The 20,075-nt window shown below is 34.5% G+C and overlaps 23 non-coding genes across 23 annotated transcripts; all 23 read right to left on the bottom strand.

Moving 5' to 3' along the window:
- Positions 1-327: 327 nt before the first annotated feature.
- On the bottom strand, positions 328-410 carry TRNAL-UAA (transfer RNA leucine (anticodon UAA)). The gene has a single exon. It is a non-coding gene; the product is annotated as a tRNA-Leu (tRNA).
- A 779-nt stretch (positions 411-1,189) lies between these two features.
- Positions 1,190-1,272, bottom strand: TRNAL-UAA (transfer RNA leucine (anticodon UAA)). The gene has a single exon. It is a non-coding gene; the product is annotated as a tRNA-Leu (tRNA).
- Positions 1,273-2,051: 779 nt separating this feature from the next.
- TRNAL-UAA (transfer RNA leucine (anticodon UAA)) lies at positions 2,052-2,134 on the bottom strand. Its single transcript has one exon. It is a non-coding gene; the product is annotated as a tRNA-Leu (tRNA).
- Positions 2,135-3,469: 1,335 nt separating this feature from the next.
- Positions 3,470-3,552, bottom strand: TRNAL-UAA (transfer RNA leucine (anticodon UAA)). The gene has a single exon. It is a non-coding gene; the product is annotated as a tRNA-Leu (tRNA).
- Positions 3,553-4,331: 779 nt separating this feature from the next.
- TRNAL-UAA (transfer RNA leucine (anticodon UAA)) lies at positions 4,332-4,414 on the bottom strand. The gene has a single exon. It is a non-coding gene; the product is annotated as a tRNA-Leu (tRNA).
- A 779-nt stretch (positions 4,415-5,193) lies between these two features.
- Positions 5,194-5,276, bottom strand: TRNAL-UAA (transfer RNA leucine (anticodon UAA)). Its single transcript has one exon. It is a non-coding gene; the product is annotated as a tRNA-Leu (tRNA).
- A 779-nt stretch (positions 5,277-6,055) lies between these two features.
- Positions 6,056-6,138, bottom strand: TRNAL-UAA (transfer RNA leucine (anticodon UAA)). Its single transcript has one exon. It is a non-coding gene; the product is annotated as a tRNA-Leu (tRNA).
- Positions 6,139-6,917: 779 nt separating this feature from the next.
- On the bottom strand, positions 6,918-7,000 carry TRNAL-UAA (transfer RNA leucine (anticodon UAA)). The gene has a single exon. It is a non-coding gene; the product is annotated as a tRNA-Leu (tRNA).
- Positions 7,001-7,779: 779 nt separating this feature from the next.
- Positions 7,780-7,862, bottom strand: TRNAL-UAA (transfer RNA leucine (anticodon UAA)). Its single transcript has one exon. It is a non-coding gene; the product is annotated as a tRNA-Leu (tRNA).
- Positions 7,863-8,641: 779 nt separating this feature from the next.
- TRNAL-UAA (transfer RNA leucine (anticodon UAA)) lies at positions 8,642-8,724 on the bottom strand. Its single transcript has one exon. It is a non-coding gene; the product is annotated as a tRNA-Leu (tRNA).
- A 779-nt stretch (positions 8,725-9,503) lies between these two features.
- TRNAL-UAA (transfer RNA leucine (anticodon UAA)) lies at positions 9,504-9,586 on the bottom strand. Its single transcript has one exon. It is a non-coding gene; the product is annotated as a tRNA-Leu (tRNA).
- A 473-nt stretch (positions 9,587-10,059) lies between these two features.
- TRNAL-UAA (transfer RNA leucine (anticodon UAA)) lies at positions 10,060-10,142 on the bottom strand. The gene has a single exon. It is a non-coding gene; the product is annotated as a tRNA-Leu (tRNA).
- Positions 10,143-10,918: 776 nt separating this feature from the next.
- On the bottom strand, positions 10,919-11,001 carry TRNAL-UAA (transfer RNA leucine (anticodon UAA)). Its single transcript has one exon. It is a non-coding gene; the product is annotated as a tRNA-Leu (tRNA).
- A 778-nt stretch (positions 11,002-11,779) lies between these two features.
- Positions 11,780-11,863, bottom strand: TRNAL-UAA (transfer RNA leucine (anticodon UAA)). Its single transcript has one exon. It is a non-coding gene; the product is annotated as a tRNA-Leu (tRNA).
- Positions 11,864-12,640: 777 nt separating this feature from the next.
- TRNAL-UAA (transfer RNA leucine (anticodon UAA)) lies at positions 12,641-12,724 on the bottom strand. The gene has a single exon. It is a non-coding gene; the product is annotated as a tRNA-Leu (tRNA).
- A 778-nt stretch (positions 12,725-13,502) lies between these two features.
- TRNAL-UAA (transfer RNA leucine (anticodon UAA)) lies at positions 13,503-13,585 on the bottom strand. Its single transcript has one exon. It is a non-coding gene; the product is annotated as a tRNA-Leu (tRNA).
- Positions 13,586-14,364: 779 nt separating this feature from the next.
- On the bottom strand, positions 14,365-14,447 carry TRNAL-UAA (transfer RNA leucine (anticodon UAA)). The gene has a single exon. It is a non-coding gene; the product is annotated as a tRNA-Leu (tRNA).
- Positions 14,448-15,226: 779 nt separating this feature from the next.
- TRNAL-UAA (transfer RNA leucine (anticodon UAA)) lies at positions 15,227-15,309 on the bottom strand. The gene has a single exon. It is a non-coding gene; the product is annotated as a tRNA-Leu (tRNA).
- A 779-nt stretch (positions 15,310-16,088) lies between these two features.
- On the bottom strand, positions 16,089-16,171 carry TRNAL-UAA (transfer RNA leucine (anticodon UAA)). Its single transcript has one exon. It is a non-coding gene; the product is annotated as a tRNA-Leu (tRNA).
- A 779-nt stretch (positions 16,172-16,950) lies between these two features.
- Positions 16,951-17,033, bottom strand: TRNAL-UAA (transfer RNA leucine (anticodon UAA)). Its single transcript has one exon. It is a non-coding gene; the product is annotated as a tRNA-Leu (tRNA).
- Positions 17,034-17,812: 779 nt separating this feature from the next.
- TRNAL-UAA (transfer RNA leucine (anticodon UAA)) lies at positions 17,813-17,895 on the bottom strand. Its single transcript has one exon. It is a non-coding gene; the product is annotated as a tRNA-Leu (tRNA).
- A 779-nt stretch (positions 17,896-18,674) lies between these two features.
- Positions 18,675-18,757, bottom strand: TRNAL-UAA (transfer RNA leucine (anticodon UAA)). The gene has a single exon. It is a non-coding gene; the product is annotated as a tRNA-Leu (tRNA).
- Positions 18,758-19,536: 779 nt separating this feature from the next.
- TRNAL-UAA (transfer RNA leucine (anticodon UAA)) lies at positions 19,537-19,619 on the bottom strand. The gene has a single exon. It is a non-coding gene; the product is annotated as a tRNA-Leu (tRNA).
- Between the last annotated feature and the right edge of the window lie 456 nt (positions 19,620-20,075).

The raw sequence follows: 20,075 nt of genomic DNA, 5'->3' as shown, positions 1-20,075 counted from the left end.
GCAAATGGCTTGCATTATATTTCTGAGTTTCTCATACTATTCTGACCTCATATGTTTCTTTTGGGACTGTAGTTTGAATATTTATCTCAATAAATCAACTTTCCCTTTATCCCTAAACTTTCCTCTTGGATAAAGCTTGGAACTTACTGTAAAATCATGATCTGATGTAAAAGAGATTATATTCATAATCAAAATGATAAACTTAAGAGGGCGATGGTCACAGTTATCGTAGAAATATAATGATACTATCGGACAATAATAGCTCTCCTTTTGCTCAATCATCACTCTGTTTTGAGAAACCTTAACTAACTTGAAGTGTAAAAATCATACCAGGAGTGGGGTTCGAACCCACGTGGATACATATCCATTGGATCTTAAGTCCAACGCCTTAACCACTCGGCCATCCTGGTCAATTCACTGATGAATGCATCTTTCATACACAGGTGATTGTTATTAAACAAATGTTTTCTTATAAATTTTGCACTAACAGATTTCTTATTTTATAAGCCACTTATCAAGAGCATTAGATTGGCCTCTACTGTAAACCCTTGTGTTGACTGTAAATTTTATGCAACAACATTAAGTTTCCTCATTATATGGAATTTCATTTTTGGCTATATGTTTAGATTGGTGACAAAGAGTGAATATTGGAATAAAATGCCACCTTGATTTTTCAACAACACTAAGCGCAAAATTTGAATATCTTTAGACAGTTTAACCTCTCCAAAGAAGCTCATTCCTGACAAATTCATCAGTGTAGCATACTCCTGATTTTATCAGGCAGATTTTGCATTTCTTGACATCCTACGTACCATGGCCATCTCCTTTCTGGATCCCAAGCTTCTAGTAGATAATGTTTTATGCAAATGGCTTGCATTATATTTCTGAGTTTCTCATACTATTCTGACCTCATATGTTTCTTTTGGGACTGTAGTTTGAATATTTATCTCAATAAATCAACTTTCCCTTTATCCCTAAACTTTCCTCTTGGATAAAGCTTGGAACTTACTGTAAAATCATGATCTGATGTAAAAGAGATTATATTCATAATCAAAATGATAAACTTAAGAGGGCGATGGTCACAGTTATCGTAGAAATATAATGATACTATCGGACAATAATAGCTCTCCTTTTGCTCAATCATCACTCTGTTTTGAGAAACCTTAACTAACTTCAAGTGTAAAAATCATACCAGGAGTGGGGTTCAAACCCACGTGGATACATATCCATTGGATCTTAAGTCCAACGCCTTAACCACTCGGCCATCCTGGTCAATTCACTGATGAATGCATCTTTCATACACAGGTGATTGTTATTAAACAAATGTTTTCTTATAAATTTTGCACTAACAGATTTCTTATTTTATAAGCCACTTATCAAGAGCATTAGATTGGCCTCTACTGTAAACCCTTGTGTTGACTGTAAATTTTATGCAACAACATTAAGTTTCCTCATTATATGGAATTTCATTTTTGGCTATATGTTTAGATTGGTGACAAAGAGTGAATATTGGAATAAAATGCCACCTTGATTTTTCAACAACACTAAGCGCAAAATTTGAATATCTTTAGACAGTTTAACCTCTCCAAAGAAGCTCATTCCTGACAAATTCATCAGTTTAGCATACTCCTGATTTTATCAGGCAGATTTTGCATTTCTTGACATCCTACGTACCATGGCCATCTCCTTTCTGGATCCCAAGCTTCTAGTAGATAATGTTTTATGCAAATGGCTTGCATTATATTTCTGAGTTTCTCATACTATTCTGACCTCATATGTTTCTTTTGGGACTGTAGTTTGAATATTTATCTCAATAAATCAACTTTCCCTTTATCCCTAAACTTTCCTCTTGGATAAAGCTTGGAACTTACTGTAAAATCATGATCTGATGTAAAAGAGATTATATTCATAATCAAAATGATAAACTTAAGAGGGCGATGGTCACAGTTATCATAGAAATATAATGATACTATCGGACAATAATAGCTCTCCTTTTGCTCAATCATCACTCTGTTTTGAGAAACCTTAACTAACTTGAAGTGTAAAAATCATACCAGGAGTGGGGTTCGAACCCACGTGGATACATATCCATTGGATCTTAAGTCCAACGCCTTAACCACTCAGCCATCCTAGTCAATTCGCTGAAGAATGCATCTTTCATACACAGGTGATGGTTATTAAACAAATGTTTTCTTATAAATTTTGCACTAACAGATTTCTTATTTTATAAGCCACTTATCAAGAGCATTAGATTGGCCTCTACTGTAAACCCTTGTTTTCACTGTAAATTTTATGCAACAACATTAAGTTTCCTCGGTATGTGGAAGTTCATTTTTGGCAATATGTTTAGAGTGGTGACAAAGAGTGAATATTGGAATAAAATGCCACCTTGACTTTTCAACAACACTAAGGGCAAAATTTGAGTATCTTTAGACAGTTTAACCTCTCCAAAGAAGCTCATACTTGACAAATTCATCAGTGTACCATACTCCAGAGTTTCTCAGGCAGATTTTACATTTCTTGACATCCTACGTACAATGGCCATCTCCTTTCAAGATCCTAAACTTCTAGTAGATAATGTTTTATGCAAATGGCTTGCATTATATTTCTGAGTTTCTCATATTATTCTGACCTCATATGTTTCTTTTGGGACTGTAGTTTGAATATTTATCTCAATAAATCAACTTTCCCTTTATCCCTAAACTTTCCTCTTGGATAAAGCTTGGAACTTACTGTAAAATCATGATCTGATGTAAAAGAGATTATTTTCATAATCAAAACGATAAAATTGAGAGGGCGATGGTCACAGTTATCGTAGAAATATGACGATACTATTGGACAATAACAGCTTTCCTTTTGTCCAATCATCACTCCATTTTGAGAAACCTTGTCTAACTTCAAGTGTAAAAGTCATACCAGCAGTGGGGTTTGATCCCACGCGGATACATATCCATTGGATCTTAAGGCCTATGCCTTAACCACTCAGCCATCCTGGTCAATTCACTGAGCAATGCATCTTTCATACACAGGTGATGGTTATTAAACAAATGTTTTCTTATAAATATTGCACAAACAGATTTCTTATTTTATAAGCCACTTATCAAGAGCATTAGATTGGATCCCAAACTTCTAGTAGATAATGTTTTCAGCAAATGGCTTGCATTATATTTCTGAGTTTCTCATAATATTCTGACCTCATATGTTTCTTTTGGGACTGTAGTTTGAATATTTATCTCAATAAATCAACTTTCCCTTTATCCCTAAACTTTCCTCCTGGATAAAGCTTGGAACTTACTGTAAAATAATGATCTGATGTAAAAGAGATTATTTTCATAATCAAAACGATAAAATTCGAACCCCACTCCTGGTATGATTTTTACACTTGAAGTTAGTCAAGGTTTCTCAAAACGGAGTGATGATTGAGCCAAAGGAGGGATATCATTGTTTTATCGTTCAAGTGTTAAAACCATACCAGGAGTGGGGTTTGAACCCACGTGGATACATATCCATTGGATCTTAAGTCCAACGCCTTAACCACTCGGCCATCCTGGTCAATTCACTGATGAATGCATCTTTCATACACAGGTGATTGTTATTAAACAAATGTTTTCTTATAAATTTTGCACTAACAGATTTCTTATTTTATAAGCCACTTATCAAGAGCATTAGATTGGCCTCTACTGTAAACCCTTGTGTTGACTGTAAATTTTATGCAACAACATTAAGTTTCCTCATTATATGGAATTTCATTTTTGGCTATATGTTTAGATTGGTGACAAAGAGTGAATATTGGAATAAAATGCCACCTTGATTTTTCAACAACACTAAGCGCAAAATTTGAATATCTTTAGACAGTTTAACCTCTCCAAAGAAGCTCATTCCTGACAAATTCATCAGTTTAGCATACTCCTGATTTTATCAGGCAGATTTTGCATTTCTTGACATCCTACGTACCATGGCCATCTCCTTTCTGGATCCCAAGCTTCTAGTAGATAATGTTTTATGCAAATGGCTTGCATTATATTTCTGAGTTTCTCATACTATTCTGACCTCATATGTTTCTTTTGGGACTGTAGTTTGAATATTTATCTCAATAAATCAACTTTCCCTTTATCCCTAAACTTTCCTCTTGGATAAACCTTGGAACTTACTGTAAAATCATGATCTGATGTAAAAGAGATTATATTCATAATCAAAATGATAAACTTAAGAGGGCGATGGTCACAGTTATCATAGAAATATAATGATACTATCGGACAATAATAGCTCTCCTTTTGCTCAATCATCACTCTGCTTTGAGAAACCTTAACTAACTTGAAGTGTAAAAATCATACCAGGAGTGGGGTTCGAACCCACGTGGATACATATCCATTGGATCTTAAGTCCAACGCCTTAACCACTCGGCCATCCTGGTCAATTCACTGATGAATGCATCTTTCATACACAGGTGATTGTTATTAAACAAATGTTTTCTTATAAATTTTGCACTAACAGATTTCTTATTTTATAAGCCACTTATCAAGAGCATTAGATTGGCCTCTACTGTAAACCCTTGTGTTGACTGTAAATTTTATGCAACAACATTAAGTTTCCTCATTATATGGAATTTCATTTTTGGCTATATGTTTAGATTGGTGACAAAGAGTGAATATTGGAATAAAATGCCACCTTGATTTTTCAACAACACTAAGCGCAAAATTTGAATATCTTTAGACAGTTTAACCTCTCCAAAGAAGCTCATTCCTGACAAATTCATCAGTTTAGCATACTCCTGATTTTATCAGGCAGATTTTGCATTTCTTGACATCCTACGTACCATGGCCATCTCCTTTCTGGATCCCAAGCTTCTAGTAGATAATGTTTTATGCAAATGGCTTGCATTATATTTCTGAGTTTCTCATACTATTCTGACCTCATATGTTTCTTTTGGGTCTGTAGTTTGAATATTTATCTCAATAAATCAACTTTCCCTTTATCCCTAAACTTTCCTCTTGGATAAAGCTTGGAACTTACTGTAAAATCATGATCTGATGTAAAAGAGATTATATTCATAATCAAAATGATAAACTTAAGAGGGCGATGGTCACAGTTATCGTAGAAATATAATGATACTATCGGACAATAATAGCTCTCCTTTTGCTCAATCATCACTCTGTTTTGAGAAACCTTAACTAACTTCGAGTGTAAAAATCATACCAGGAGTGGGGTTCGAACCCACGTGGATACATATCCATTGGATCTTAAGTCCTACGCCTTAACCACTCGGCCATCCTGGTCAATTCACTGATGAATGCATCTTTCATACACAGGTGATGGTTATTAAACAAATGTTTTCTTATAAATTTTGCACTAACAGATTTCTTATTTTATAAGCCACTTATCAAGAGCATTAGATTGGCCTCTACTGTAAACCCTTGTGTTGACTGTAAATTTTATGCAACAACATTAAGTTTCCTCATTATATGGAATTTCATTTTTGGCTATATGTTTAGATTGGTGACAAAGAGTGAATATTGGAATAAAATGCCACCTTGATTTTTCAACAACACTAAGCGCAAAATTTGAATATCTTTAGACAGTTTAACCTCTCCAAAGAAGCTCATTCCTGACAAATTCATCAGTTTAGCATACTCCTGATTTTATCAGGCAGATTTTGCATTTCTTGACATCCTACGTACCATGACCATCTCCTTTCTGGATCCCAAGCTTCTAGTAGATAATGTTTTATGCAAATGGCTTGCATTATATTTCTGAGTTTCTCATACTATTCTGACCTCATATGTTTCTTTTGGGACTGTAGTTTGAATATTTATCTCAATAAATCAACTTTCCTTTTATCCCTAAACTTTCCTCTTGGATAAAGCTTGGAACTTACTGTAAAATCATGATCTGATGTAAAAGAGATTATATTCATAATCAAAATGATAAACTTAAGAGGGCGATGGTCACAGTTATCATAGAAATATAATGATACTATCGGACAATAATAGCTCTCCTTTTGCTCAATCATCACTCTGTTTTGAGAAACCTTAACTAACTTCAAGTGTAAAAAGCATACCAGGAGTGGGGTTCGAACCCACGTGGATACATATCCATTGGATCTTAAGTCCAACGCCTTAACCACTCAGCCATCCTGGTCAATTCACTGATGAATGCATCTTTCATACACAGGTGATTGTTATTAAACAAATGTTTTCTTATAAATTTTGCACTAACAGATTTCTTATTTTATAAGCCACTTATCAAGAGCATTAGATTGGCCTCTACTGTAAACCCTTGTGTTGACTGTAAATTTTATGCAACAACATTAAGTTTCCTCATTATATGGAATTTCATTTTTGGCTATATGTTTAGATTGGTGACAAAGAGTGAATATTGGAACAAAATGCCACCTTGATTTTTCAACAACACTAAGCGCAAAATTTGAATATCTTTAGACAGTTTAACCTCTCCAAAGAAGCACATTCCTGACAAATTCATCAGTTTAGCATACTCCTGATTTTATCAGGCAGATTTTGCATTTCTTGACATGCTACGTACCATGGCCATCTCCTTTCTGGATCCCAAGCTTCTAGTAGATAATGTTTTATGCAAATGGCTTGCATTATATTTCTGAGTTTCTCATACTATTCTGACCTCATATGTTTCTTTTGGGACTGCAGTTTGAATATTTATCTCAATAAATCAACTTTCCCTTTATCCCTAAACTTTCCTCTTGGATAAAGCTTGGAACTTACTGTAAAATCATGATCTGATGTAAAAGAGATTATATTCATAATCAAAATGATAAACTTAAGAGGGCGATGGTCACAGTTATCGTAGAAATATAATGATACTATCGGACAATAATAGCTCTCCTTTTGCTCAATCATCACTCTGTTTTGAGAAACCTTAACTAACTTCAAGTGTAAAAACCATAGCAGGAGTGGGGTTTGAACCCACGTGGATACATATCCATTGGATCTTAAGTCCAATGCCTTAACCACTCGGCCATCCTGGTCAATTCACTGATAAATGCATCTTTCATACACAGGTGATGGTTATTAAACAAATGTTTTCTTATAAATATTGCACCAACAGATTTCTTATTTTATAAGCCTCTTATCAAGAGCGTTAGATTGGCCTCTACTGTAAACCCTTCTGTTGACTGTAAATTTCATGCAACAACATTAAGTTTCCTCGGTATGTGGAATTTCATTTTTGGCAATATGTTTAGAGTGGTGACAAAGAGTGAATATTGGAATAAAATGCCACCTTGATTTTTCAACAACACTAAGCGCAAAATTTGAGTATCTTTAGACAGTTTAACCTCTCCAAAGAAGCTCATACTTGACAAATTCATCAGTTTACCATACTCCAGATTTTCTCAGGCAGATTTTACATTTCTTGACATCCTACGTACCATGGCCATCTCCTTTCTGGATCCCAAACTTCTAGTAGATAATGTTTTATGCAAATGGCTTGCATTATATTTCTGAGTTTCTCATATTATTCTGACCTCATATGTTTCTTTTGGGACTGTAGTTTGAATATTTATCTCAATAAATCAACTTTCCCTTTATCCCTAAACTTTCCTCTTGGATAAAGCTTGGAACTTACTGTAAAATCATGATCTGATGTAAAAGAGATTATTTTCATAATCAAAACGATAAAATTAAGAGGGCGATGGTCACAGTTATCGAAGAAATATGACGATACTATTGGACAATAACAGCTTTCCTTTTGCTCAATCATCACTCCATTTTGAGAAACCTTGTCTTACTTCAAGTGTAAAAGTCATACCAGAAGTGGGGTTCGAACCCACACGGATACATATCCATTGGATCTTAAGTCCAATGCCTTAACCACTCGGCCATCCTGGTCAATTCACTGTGCAATACTTCTTTCATACAAAGGTGATGGTTATTAAACAAATGTTTTCTTATAAATATTGCACAAACAGATTTCTTATTTTATAAGCCACTTATCAAGAGCATTAGATTGGCCTCTACTGTAAACCCTTGTGTTGACTGTAAATTTTATGCAACAACATTAAGTTTCCTCATTATGTGGAATTTCATTTTTGGCTATATGTTTAGAGTGGTGACAAAGAGTGAATATTGGAATAAAATGCCACCTTGATTTTTCAACAACACTAAGGGCAAAATTTGAGTATCTTTAGACAGTTTAACCTCTCCAAAGAAGCTCATACTTGACAAATTCATCAGTTTACCATACCCCAGAGTTTCTCAGGCAGATTTGACATTTCTTGACATCCTACGTACAATGGCCATCTCCTTTCAAGATCCTAAACTTCTAGTAGATAATGTTTTCAGCAAATGGCTTGCATTATATTTCTGAGTTTCTCATATTATTCTCACCTCATATGTTTCTTTTGGGACTGTAGTTTGAATATTTATCTCAATAAATCAACTTTCCCTTTATCCCTAAACTTTCCTCTTGGATAAAGCTTGGAACTTACTGTAAAATCATGATCTGATGTAAAAGAGATTATTTTCATAATCAAAATGATAAACTTAAGAGGGCGATGGTCACAGTTATCGTAGAAATATGACGATACTATCGGACAATAACAGCTCTCCTTTTGCTCAATCATCACTCCGTTTTGAGAAACCTTGACGAACTTCAAGTGTAAAAATTTTACCAGGAGTGGGGTTCGAACCCACGTGGATACATATCCATTGGATATTAAGTCCAACGCCTTAACCACTCTGCCATCCTAGTCAATTCACTGAAGATTGCATCTTTCATACACAGCTGATGGTTATTAAACAAATGTTTTCTTATAAATTTTGCACTAACAGATTTCTTATTTTATAAGCCACTTATCAAGAGCATTAGATTGGCCTCTACTGTAAACCCTTGTTTTCACTGTAAATTTTCTACAACAACATTAAGTTTCCTCGGTATGTGGAATTTCATTTTTGGCAATATGTTTAGAGTGGTGACAAAGAGTGAATATTGGAATAAAATGCCACCTTGACTTTTCAACAACACTAAGGGCAAAATTTGAGTATCTTTAGACAGTTTAACCTCTCCAAAGAAGCTCATACTTGACAAATTCATCAGTGTACCATACTCCAGAGTTTCTCAGGCAGATTTTACATTTCTTGACATCCTACGTACAATGGCCATCTCCTTTCAAGATCCTAAACTTCTAGTAGATAATGTTTTATGCAAATGGCTTGCATTATATTTCTGAGTTTCTCATATTATTCTGACCTCATATGTTTCTTTTGGGACTGTAGTTTGAATATTTATCTCAATAAATCAACTTTCCCTTTATCCCTAAACTTTCCTCTTGGATAAAGCTTGGAACTTACTGTAAAATCATGATCTGATGTAAAAGAGATTATTTTCATAATCAAAACGATAAAATTGAGAGGGCGATGGTCACAGTTATCGTAGAAATATGACGATACTATTGGACAATAACAGCTTTCCTTTTGTCCAATCATCACTCCATTTTGAGAAACCTTGTCTAACTTCAAGTGTAAAAGTCATACCAGCAGTGGGGTTTGAACCCACGCGGATACATATCCATTGGATCTTAAGGCCTATGCCTTAACCACTCAGCCATCCTGGTCAATTCACTGAGCAATGCATCTTTCATACACAGGTGATGGTTATTAAACAAATGTTTTCTTATAAATATTGCACAAACAGATTTCTTATTTTATAAGCCACTTATCAAGAGCATTAGATTGGATCCCAAACTTCTAGTAGATAATGTTTTCAGCAAATTGCTTGCATTATATTTCTGAGTTTCTCATAATATTCTGACCTCATATGTTTCTTTTGGGACTGTAGTTTGAATATTTATCTCAATAAATCAACTTTCCCTTTATCCCTAAACTTTCCTCCTGGATAAAGCTTGGAACTTACTGTAAAATAATGATCTGATGTAAAAGAGATTATTTTCATAATCAAAACGATAAAATTCGAACCCCACTCCTGGTATGATTTTTACACTTGAAGTTAGTCAAGGTTTCTCAAAACGGAGTGATGATTGAGCCAAAGGAGGGCTATTATTGTTTTATCGTTCAAGTGTTAAAATCATACCAGGAGTGGGGTTTGAACCCACGTGGATACATATCCATTGGATCTTAAGTCCAACGCCTTAACCACTCGGCCATCCTGGTCAATTCACTGATGAATGCATCTTTCATACACAGGTGATTGTTATTAAACAAATGTTTTCTTATAAATTTTGCACTAACAGATTTCTTATTTTATAAGCCACTTATCAAGAGCATTAGATTGGCCTCTACTGTAAACCCTTGTGTTGACTGTAAATTTTATGCAACAACATTAAGTTTCCTCATTATATGGAATTTCATTTTTGGCTATATGTTTAGATTGGTGACAAAGAGTGAATATTGGAATAAAATGCCACCTTGATTTTTCAACAACACTAAGGGCAAAATTTGAGTATCTTTAGACAGTTTAACCTCTCCAAAGAAGCTCATTCCTGACAAATTCATCAGTTTAGCATACTCCTGATTTTATCAGGCAGATTTTGCATTTCTTGACATCCTACGTACCATGGCCATCTCCTTTCTGGATCCCAAGCTTCTAGTAGATAATGTTTTATGCAAATGGCTTGCATTATATTTCTGAGTTTCTCATACTATTCTGACCTCATATGTTTCTTTTGGGACTGTAGTTTGAATATTTATCTCAATAAATCAACTTTCCCTTTATCCCTAAACTTTCCTCTTGGATAAAGCTTGGAACTTACTGTAAAATCATGATCTGATGTAAAAGAGATTATATTCATAATCAAAATGATAAACTTAAGAGGGCGATGGTCACAGTTATCGTAGAAATATAATGATACTATCGGACATTAATAGCTCTCCTTTTGCTCAATCACTCTGTTTTGAGAAACCTTAACTAACTTGAAGTGTAAAAATCATACCAGGAGTGGGGTTCGAACCCACGTGGATACATATCCATTGGATCTTAAGTCCAACGCCTTAACCACTCGGCCATCCTGGTCAATTCACTGATAAATGCATCTTTCATACACAGGTGATTGTTATTAAACAAATGTTTTCTTATAAATTTTGCACTAACAGATTTCTTATTTTATAAGCCACTTATCAAGAGCATTAGATTGGCCTCTACTGTAAACCCTTGTGTTGACTGTAAATTTTATGCAACAACATTAAGTTTCCTCATTATATGGAATTTCATTTTTGGCTATATGTTTAGATTGGTGACAAAGAGTGAATATTGGAATAAAATGCCACCTTGATTTTTCAACAACACTAAGCGCAAAATTTGAATATCTTTAGACAGTTTAACCTCTCCAAAGAAGCTCATTCCTGACAAATTCATCAGTTTAGCATACTCCTGATTTTATCAGGCAGATTTTGCAATTCTTGACATCCTACGTACCATGGCCATCTCCTTTCTGGATCCCAAGCTTCTAGTAGATAATGTTTTATGCAAATGGCTTGCATTATATTTCTGAGTTTCTCATACTATTCTGACCTCATATGTTTCTTTTGGGACTGTAGTTTGAATATTTATCTCAATAAATCAACTTTCCCTTTATCCCTAAACTTTCCTCTTGGATAAAGCTTGGAACTTACTGTAAAATCATGATCTGATGTAAAAGAGATTATTTTCATAATCAAAATGATAAACTTAAGAGGGCGATGGTCACAGTTATCGAAGAAATATAACGATACTATCGGACAATAATAGCTCTCCTTTTGCTCAATCATCACTCTGTTTTGAGAAACCTTAACTAACTTGAAGTGTAAAAATCATACCAGGAGTGGGGTTCAAACCCACGTGGATACATATCCATTGGATCTTAAGTCCAACGCCTTAACCACTCGGCCACCTGGTCAATTCACTGATGAATGCATCTTTCATACACAGGTGATTGTTATTAAACAAATGTTTTCTTATAAATTTTGCACTAACAGATTTCTTATTTTATAAGCCACTTATCAAGAGCATTAGATTGGCCTCTACTGCAAACCCTTGTGTTGACTGTAAATTTTATGCAACAACATTAAGTTTCCTCATTATATGGAATTTCATTTTTGGCTATATGTTTAGATTGGTGACAAAGAGTGAATATTGGAATAAAATGCCACCTTGATTTTTCAACAACACTAAGCGCAAAATTTGAATATCTTTAGACAGTTTAACCTCTCCAAAGAAGCTCATTCCTGACAAATTCATCAGTGTAGCAAACTCCTGATTTTATCAGGCAGATTTTGCATTTCTTGACATCCTACGTACCATGGCCATCTCCTTTCTGGATCCCAAGCTTCTAGTAGATAATGTTTTATGCAAATGGCTTGCATTATATTTCTGAGTTTCTCATACTATTCTGACCTCATATGTTTCTTTTGGGACTGTAGTTTGAATATTTATCTCAATAAATCAACTTTCCCTTTATCCCTAAACTTTCCTCTTGGATAAAGCTTGGAACTTACTGTAAAATCATGATCTGATGTAAAAGAGATTATATTCATAATCAAAATGATAAACTTAAGAGGGCGATGGTCACAGTTATCGTAGAAATATAATGATACTATCGGACAATAATAGCTCTCCTTTTGCTCAATCATCACTCTGTTTTGAGAAACCTTAACTAACTTCAAGTGTAAAAATCATACCAGGAGTGGGGTTCGAACCCACGTGGATACATATCCATTGGATCTTAAGTCCAACGCCTTAACCACTCGGCCACCTGGTCAATTCACTGATGAATGCATCTTTCATACACAGGTGATTGTTATTAAACAAATGTTTTCTTATAAATTTTGCACTAACAGATTTCTTATTTTATAAGCCACTTATCAAGAGCATTAGATTGGCCTCTACTGCAAACCCTTGTGTTGACTGTAAATTTTATGCAACAACATTAAGTTTCCTCATTATATGGAATTTCATTTTTGGCTATATGTTTAGATTGGTGACAAAGAGTGAATATTGGAATAAAATGCCACCTTGATTTTTCAACAACACTAAGCGCAAAATTTGAATATCTTTAGACAGTTTAACCTCTCCAAAGAAGCTCATTCCTGACAAATTCATCAGTGTAGCATACTCCTGATTTTATCAGGCAGATTTTGCATTTCTTGACATCCTACGTACCATGGCCATCTCCTTTCTGGATCCCAAGCTTCTAGTAGATAATGTTTTATGCAAATGGCTTGCATTATATTTCTGAGTTTCTCATACTATTCTGACCTCATATGTTTCTTTTGGGACTGTAGTTTGAATATTTATCTCAATAAATCAACTTTCCCTTTATCCCTAAACTTTCCTCTTGGATAAAGCTTGGAACTTACTGTAAAATCATGATCTGATGTAAAAGAGATTATATTCATAATCAAAATGATAAACTTAAGAGGGCGATGGTCACAGTTATCGTAGAAATATAATGATACTATCGGACAATAATAGCTCTCCTTTTGCTCAATCATCACTCTGTTTTGAGAAACCTTAACTAACTTCAAGTGTAAAAATCATACCAGGAGTGGGGTTCGAACCCACGTGGATACATATCCATTGGATCTTAAGTCCAACGCCTTAACCACTCGGCCATCCTGGTCAATTCACTGATGAATGCATCTTTCATACACAGGTGATTGTTATTAAACAAATGTTTTCTTATAAATTTTGCACTAACAGATTTCTTATTTTATAAGCCACTTATCAAGAGCATTAGATTGGCCTCTACTGTAAACCCTTGTGTTGACTGTAAATTTTATGCAACAACATTAAGTTTCCTCATTATATGGAATTTCATTTTTGGCTATATGTTTAGATTGGTGACAAAGAGTGAATATTGGAATAAAATGCCACCTTGATTTTTCAACAACACTAAGCGCAAAATTTGAATATCTTTAGACAGTTTAACCTCTCCAAAGAAGCTCATTCCTGACAAATTCATCAGTTTAGCATACTCCTGATTTTATCAGGCAGATTTTGCATTTCTTGACATCCTACGTACCATGGCCATCTCCTTTCTGGATCCCAAGCTTCTAGTAGATAATGTTTTATGCAAATGGCTTGCATTATATTTCTGAGTTTCTCATACTATTCTGACCTCATATGTTTCTTTTGGGACTGTAGTTTGAATATTTATCTCAATAAATCAACTTTCCCTTTATCCCTAAACTTTCCTCTTGGATAAAGCTTGGAACTTACTGTAAAATCATGATCTGATGTAAAAGAGATTATATTCATAATCAAAATGATAAACTTAAGAGGGCGATGGTCACAGTTATCGTAGAAATATAATGATACTATCGGACATTAATAGCTCTCCTTTTGCTCAATCATCACTCTGTTTTGAGAAACCTTAACTAACTTGAAGTGTAAAAATCATACCAGGAGTGGGGTTCGAACCCACGTGGATACATATCCATTGGATCTTAAGTCCAACGCCTTAACCACTCGGCCATCCTGGTCAATTCACTGATGAATGCATCTTTCATACACAGGTGATTGTTATTAAACAAATGTTTTCTTATAAATTTTGCACTAACAGATTTCTTATTTTATAAGCCACTTATCAAGAGCATTAGATTGGCCTCTACTGTAAACCCTTGTGTTGACTGTAAATTTTATGCAACAACATTAAGTTTCCTCATTATATGGAATTTCATTTTTGGCTATATGTTTAGATTGGTGACAAAGAGTGAATATTGGAATAAAATGCCACCTTGATTTTTCAACAACACTAAGCGCAAAATTTGAATATCTTTAGACAGTTTAACCTCTCCAAAGAAGCTCATTCCTGACAAATTCATCAGTTTAGCATACTCCTGATTTTATCAGGCAGATTTTGCATTTCTTGACATCCTACGTACCATGGCCATCTCCTTTCTGGATCCCAAGCTTCTAGTAGATAATGTTTTATGCAAATGGCTTGCATTATATTTCTGAGTTTCTCATACTATTCTGACCTCATATGTTTCTTTTGGGACTGTAGTTTGAATATTTATCTCAATAAATCAACTTTCCCTTTATCCCTAAACTTTCCTCTTGGATAAAGCTTGGAACTTACTGTAAAATCATGATCTGATGTAAAAGAGATTATATTCATAATCAAAATGATAAACTTAAGAGGGCGATGGTCACAGTTATCGTAGAAATATAATGATACTATCGGACATTAATAGCTCTCCTTTTGCTCAATCATCACTCTGTTTTGAGAAACCTTAACTAACTTGAAGTGTAAAAATCATACCAGGAGTGGGGTTCGAACCCACGTGGATACATATCCATTGGATCTTAAGTCCAACGCCTTAACCACTCGGCCATCCTGGTCAATTCACTGATGAATGCATCTTTCATACACAGGTGATTGTTATTAAACAAATGTTTTCTTATAAATTTTGCACTAACAGATTTCTTATTTTATAAGCCACTTATCAAGAGCATTAGATTGGCCTCTACTGTAAACCCTTGTGTTGACTGTAAATTTTATGCAACAACATTAAGTTTCCTCATTATATGGAATTTCATTTTTGGCTATATGTTTAGATTGGTGACAAAGAGTGAATATTGGAATAAAATGCCACCTTGATTTTTCAACAACACTAAGCGCAAAATTTGAATATCTTTAGACAGTTTAACCTCTCCAAAGAAGCTCATTCCTGACAAATTCATCAGTGTAGCATACTCCTGATTTTATCAGGCAGATTTTGCATTTCTTGACATCCTACGTACCATGGCCATCTCCTTTCTGGATCCCAAGCTTCTAGTAGATAATGTTTTATGCAAATGGCTTGCATTATATTTCTGAGTTTCTCATACTATTCTGACCTCATATGTTTCTTTTGGGACTGTAGTTTGAATATTTATCTCAATAAATCAACTTTCCCTTTATCCCTAAACTTTCCTCTTGGATAAAGCTTGGAACTTACTGTAAAATCATGATCTGATGTAAAAGAGATTATATTCATAATCAAAATGATAAACTTAAGAGGGCGATGGTCACAGTTATCGTAGAAATATAATGATACTATCGGACAATAATAGCTCTCCTTTTGCTCAATCATCACTCTGTTTTGAGAAACCTTAACTAACTTGAAGTGTAAAAATCATACCAGGAGTGGGGTTCGAACCCACGTGGATACATATCCATTGGATCTTAAGTCCAACGCCTTAACCACTCGGCCATCCTGGTCAATTCACTGATGAATGCATCTTTCATACACAGGTGATTGTTATTAAACAAATGTTTTCTTATAAATTTTGCACTAACAGATTTCTTATTTTATAAGCCACTTATCAAGAGCATTAGATTGGCCTCTACTGTAAACCCTTGTGTTGACTGTAAATTTTATGCAACAACATTAAGTTTCCTCATTATATGGAATTTCATTTTTGGCTATATGTTTAGATTGGTGACAAAGAGTGAATATTGGAATAAAATGCCACCTTGATTTTTCAACAACACTAAGCGCAAAATTTGAATATCTTTAGACAGTTTAACCTCTCCAAAGAAGCTCATTCCTGACAAATTCATCAGTGTAGCATACTCCTGATTTTATCAGGCAGATTTTGCATTTCTTGACATCCTACGTACCATGGCCATCTCCTTTCTGGATCCCAAGCTTCTAGTAGATAATGTTTTATGCAAATGGCTTGCATTATATTTCTGAGTTTCTCATACTATTCTGACCTCATATGTTTCTTTTGGGACTGTAGTTTGAATATTTATCTCAATAAATCAACTTTCCCTTTATCCCTAAACTTTCCTCTTGGATAAAGCTTGGAACTTACTGTAAAATCATGATCTGATGTAAAAGAGATTATATTCATAATCAAAATGATAAACTTAAGAGGGCGATGGTCACAGTTATCGTAGAAATATAATGATACTATCGGACAATAATAGCTCTCCTTTTGCTCAATCATCACTCTGTTTTGAGAAACCTTAACTAACTTCAAGTGTAAAAATCATACCAGGAGTGGGGTTCAAACCCACGTGGATACATATCCATTGGATCTTAAGTCCAACGCCTTAACCACTCGGCCATCCTGGTCAATTCACTGATGAATGCATCTTTCATACACAGGTGATTGTTATTAAACAAATGTTTTCTTATAAATTTTGCACTAACAGATTTCTTATTTTATAAGCCACTTATCAAGAGCATTAGATTGGCCTCTACTGTAAACCCTTGTGTTGACTGTAAATTTTATGCAACAACATTAAGTTTCCTCATTATATGGAATTTCATTTTTGGCTATATGTTTAGATTGGTGACAAAGAGTGAATATTGGAATAAAATGCCACCTTGATTTTTCAACAACACTAAGCGCAAAATTTGAATATCTTTAGACAGTTTAACCTCTCCAAAGAAGCTCATTCCTGACAAATTCATCAGTTTAGCATACTCCTGATTTTATCAGGCAGATTTTGCATTTCTTGACATCCTACGTACCATGGCCATCTCCTTTCTGGATCCCAAGCTTCTAGTAGATAATGTTTTATGCAAATGGCTTGCATTATATTTCTGAGTTTCTCATACTATTCTGACCTCATATGTTTCTTTTGGGACTGTAGTTTGAATATTTATCTCAATAAATCAACTTTCCCTTTATCCCTAAACTTTCCTCTTGGATAAAGCTTGGAACTTACTGTAAAATCATGATCTGATGTAAAAGAGATTATATTCATAATCAAAATGATAAACTTAAGAGGGCGATGGTCACAGTTATCATAGAAATATAATGATACTATCGGACAATAATAGCTCTCCTTTTGCTCAATCATCACTCTGTTTTGAGAAACCTTAACTAACTTGAAGTGTAAAAATCATACCAGGAGTGGGGTTCGAACCCACGTGGATACATATCCATTGGATCTTAAGTCCAACGCCTTAACCACTCAGCCATCCTGGTCAATTCACAGATGAATGCATCTTTCATACACAGGTGATTGTTATTAAACAAATGTTTTCTTATAAATTTTGCACTAACAGATTTCTTATTTTATAAGCCACTTATCAAGAGCATTAGATTGGCCTCTACTGTAAACCCTTGTGTTGACTGTAAATTTTATGCAACAACATTAAGTTTCCTCATTATATGGAATTTCATTTTTGGCTATATGTTTAGATTGGTGACAAAGAGTGAATATTGGAATAAAATGCCACCTTGATTTTTCAACAACACTAAGCGCAAAATTTGAATATCTTTAGACAGTTTAACCTCTCCAAAGAAGCTCATTCCTGACAAATTCATCAGTTTAGCATACTCCTGATTTTATCAGGCAGATTTTGCATTTCTTGACATGCTACGTACCATGGCCATCTCCTTTCTGGATCCCAAGCTTCTAGTAGATAATGTTTTATGCAAATGGCTTGCATTATATTTCTGAGTTTCTCATACTATTCTGACCTCATATGTTTCTTTTGGGACTGTAGTTTGAATATTTATCTCAATAAATTAACTTTCCCTTTATCCCTAAACTTTCCTCTTGGATAAAGCTTGGAACTTACTGTAAAATCATGATCTGATGTAAAAGAGATTATATTCATAATCAAAATGATAAACTTAAGAGGGCGATGGTCACAGTTATCGTAGAAATATAATGATACTATCGGACAATAATAGCTCTCCTTTTGCTCAATCATCACTCTGTTTTGAGAAACCTTAACTAACTTCAAGTGTAAAAATCATACCAGGAGTGGGGTTTGAACCCACGTGGATACATATCCATTGGATCTTAAGTCCAATGCCTTAACCACTCGGCCATCCTGGTCAATTCACTGATAAATGCATCTTTCATACACAGGTGATGGTTATTAAACAAATGTTTTCTTATAAATATTGCACCAACAGATTTCTTATTTTATAAGCCTCTTATCAAGAGCGTTAGATTGGCCTCTACTGTAAACCCTTCTGTTGACTGTAAATTTCATGCAACAACATTAAGTTTCCTCGGTATGTGGAATTTCATTTTTGGCAATATGTTTAGAGTGGTGACAAAGAGTGAATATTGGAATAAAATGCCACCTTGATTTTTCAACAACACTAAGCGCAAAATTTGAGTATCTTTAGACAGTTTAACCTCTCCAAAGAAGCTCATACTTGACAAATTCATCAGTTTACCATACTCCAGATTTTCTCAGGCAGATTTTACATTTCTTGACATCCTACGTACCATGGCCATCTCCTTTCTGGATCCCAAACTTCTAGTAGATAATGTTTTATGCAAATGGCTTGCATTATATTTCTGAGTTTCTCATATTATTCTGACCTCATATGTTTCTTTTGGGACTGTAGTTTGAATATTTATCTCAATAAATCAACTTTCCCTTTATCCCTAAACTTTCCTCTTGGATAAAGCTTGGAACTTACTGTAAAATCATGATCTGATGTAAAAGAGATTATTTTCATAATCAAAACGATAAAACTAAGAGGGTGATGGTCATAGTTATCGTAGAAATATGACGATACTATTGGACAATAACAGCTTTCCTTTTGCTCAATCATCACTCCATTTTGAGAAACCTTGTCTTACTTCAAGTGTAAAAGTCATACCAGAAGTGGGGTTCGAACCCACACGGATACATATCCATTGGATCTTAAGTCCAATGCCTTAACCACTCGGCCATCCTGGTCAATTCACTGTGCAATACTTCTTTCATACAAAGGTGATGGTTATTAAACAAATGTTTTCTTATAAATATTGCACAAACAGATTTCTTATTTTATAAGCCACTTATCAAGAGCATTAGATTGGCCTCTACTGTAAACCCTTGTGTTGACTGTAAATTTTATGCAACAACATTAAGTTTCCTCATTATGTGGAATTTCATTTTTGGCTATATGTTTAGAGTGGTGACAAAGAGTGAATATTGGAATAAAATGCCACCTTGATTTTTCAACAACACTAAGGGCAAAATTTGAGTATCTTTAGACAGTTTAACCTCTCCAAAGAAGCTCATACTTGACAAATTCATCAGTTTACCATACCCCAGAGTTTCTCAGGCAGATTTGACATTTCTTGACATCCTACGTACAATGGCCATCTCCTTTCAAGATCCTAAACTTCTAGTAGATAATGTTTTCAGCAA

This window comes from Phyllobates terribilis, unplaced genomic scaffold (genome assembly GCF_046119375.1).
Source record: "Phyllobates terribilis strain yellow unplaced genomic scaffold, ASM4611937v1 Scaffold_3__8_contigs__length_932513732, whole genome shotgun sequence".
Taxonomy (NCBI): domain Eukaryota; kingdom Metazoa; phylum Chordata; class Amphibia; order Anura; family Dendrobatidae; genus Phyllobates; species Phyllobates terribilis.
This window is presented reverse-complemented; position numbering and strand designations above follow the sequence as displayed.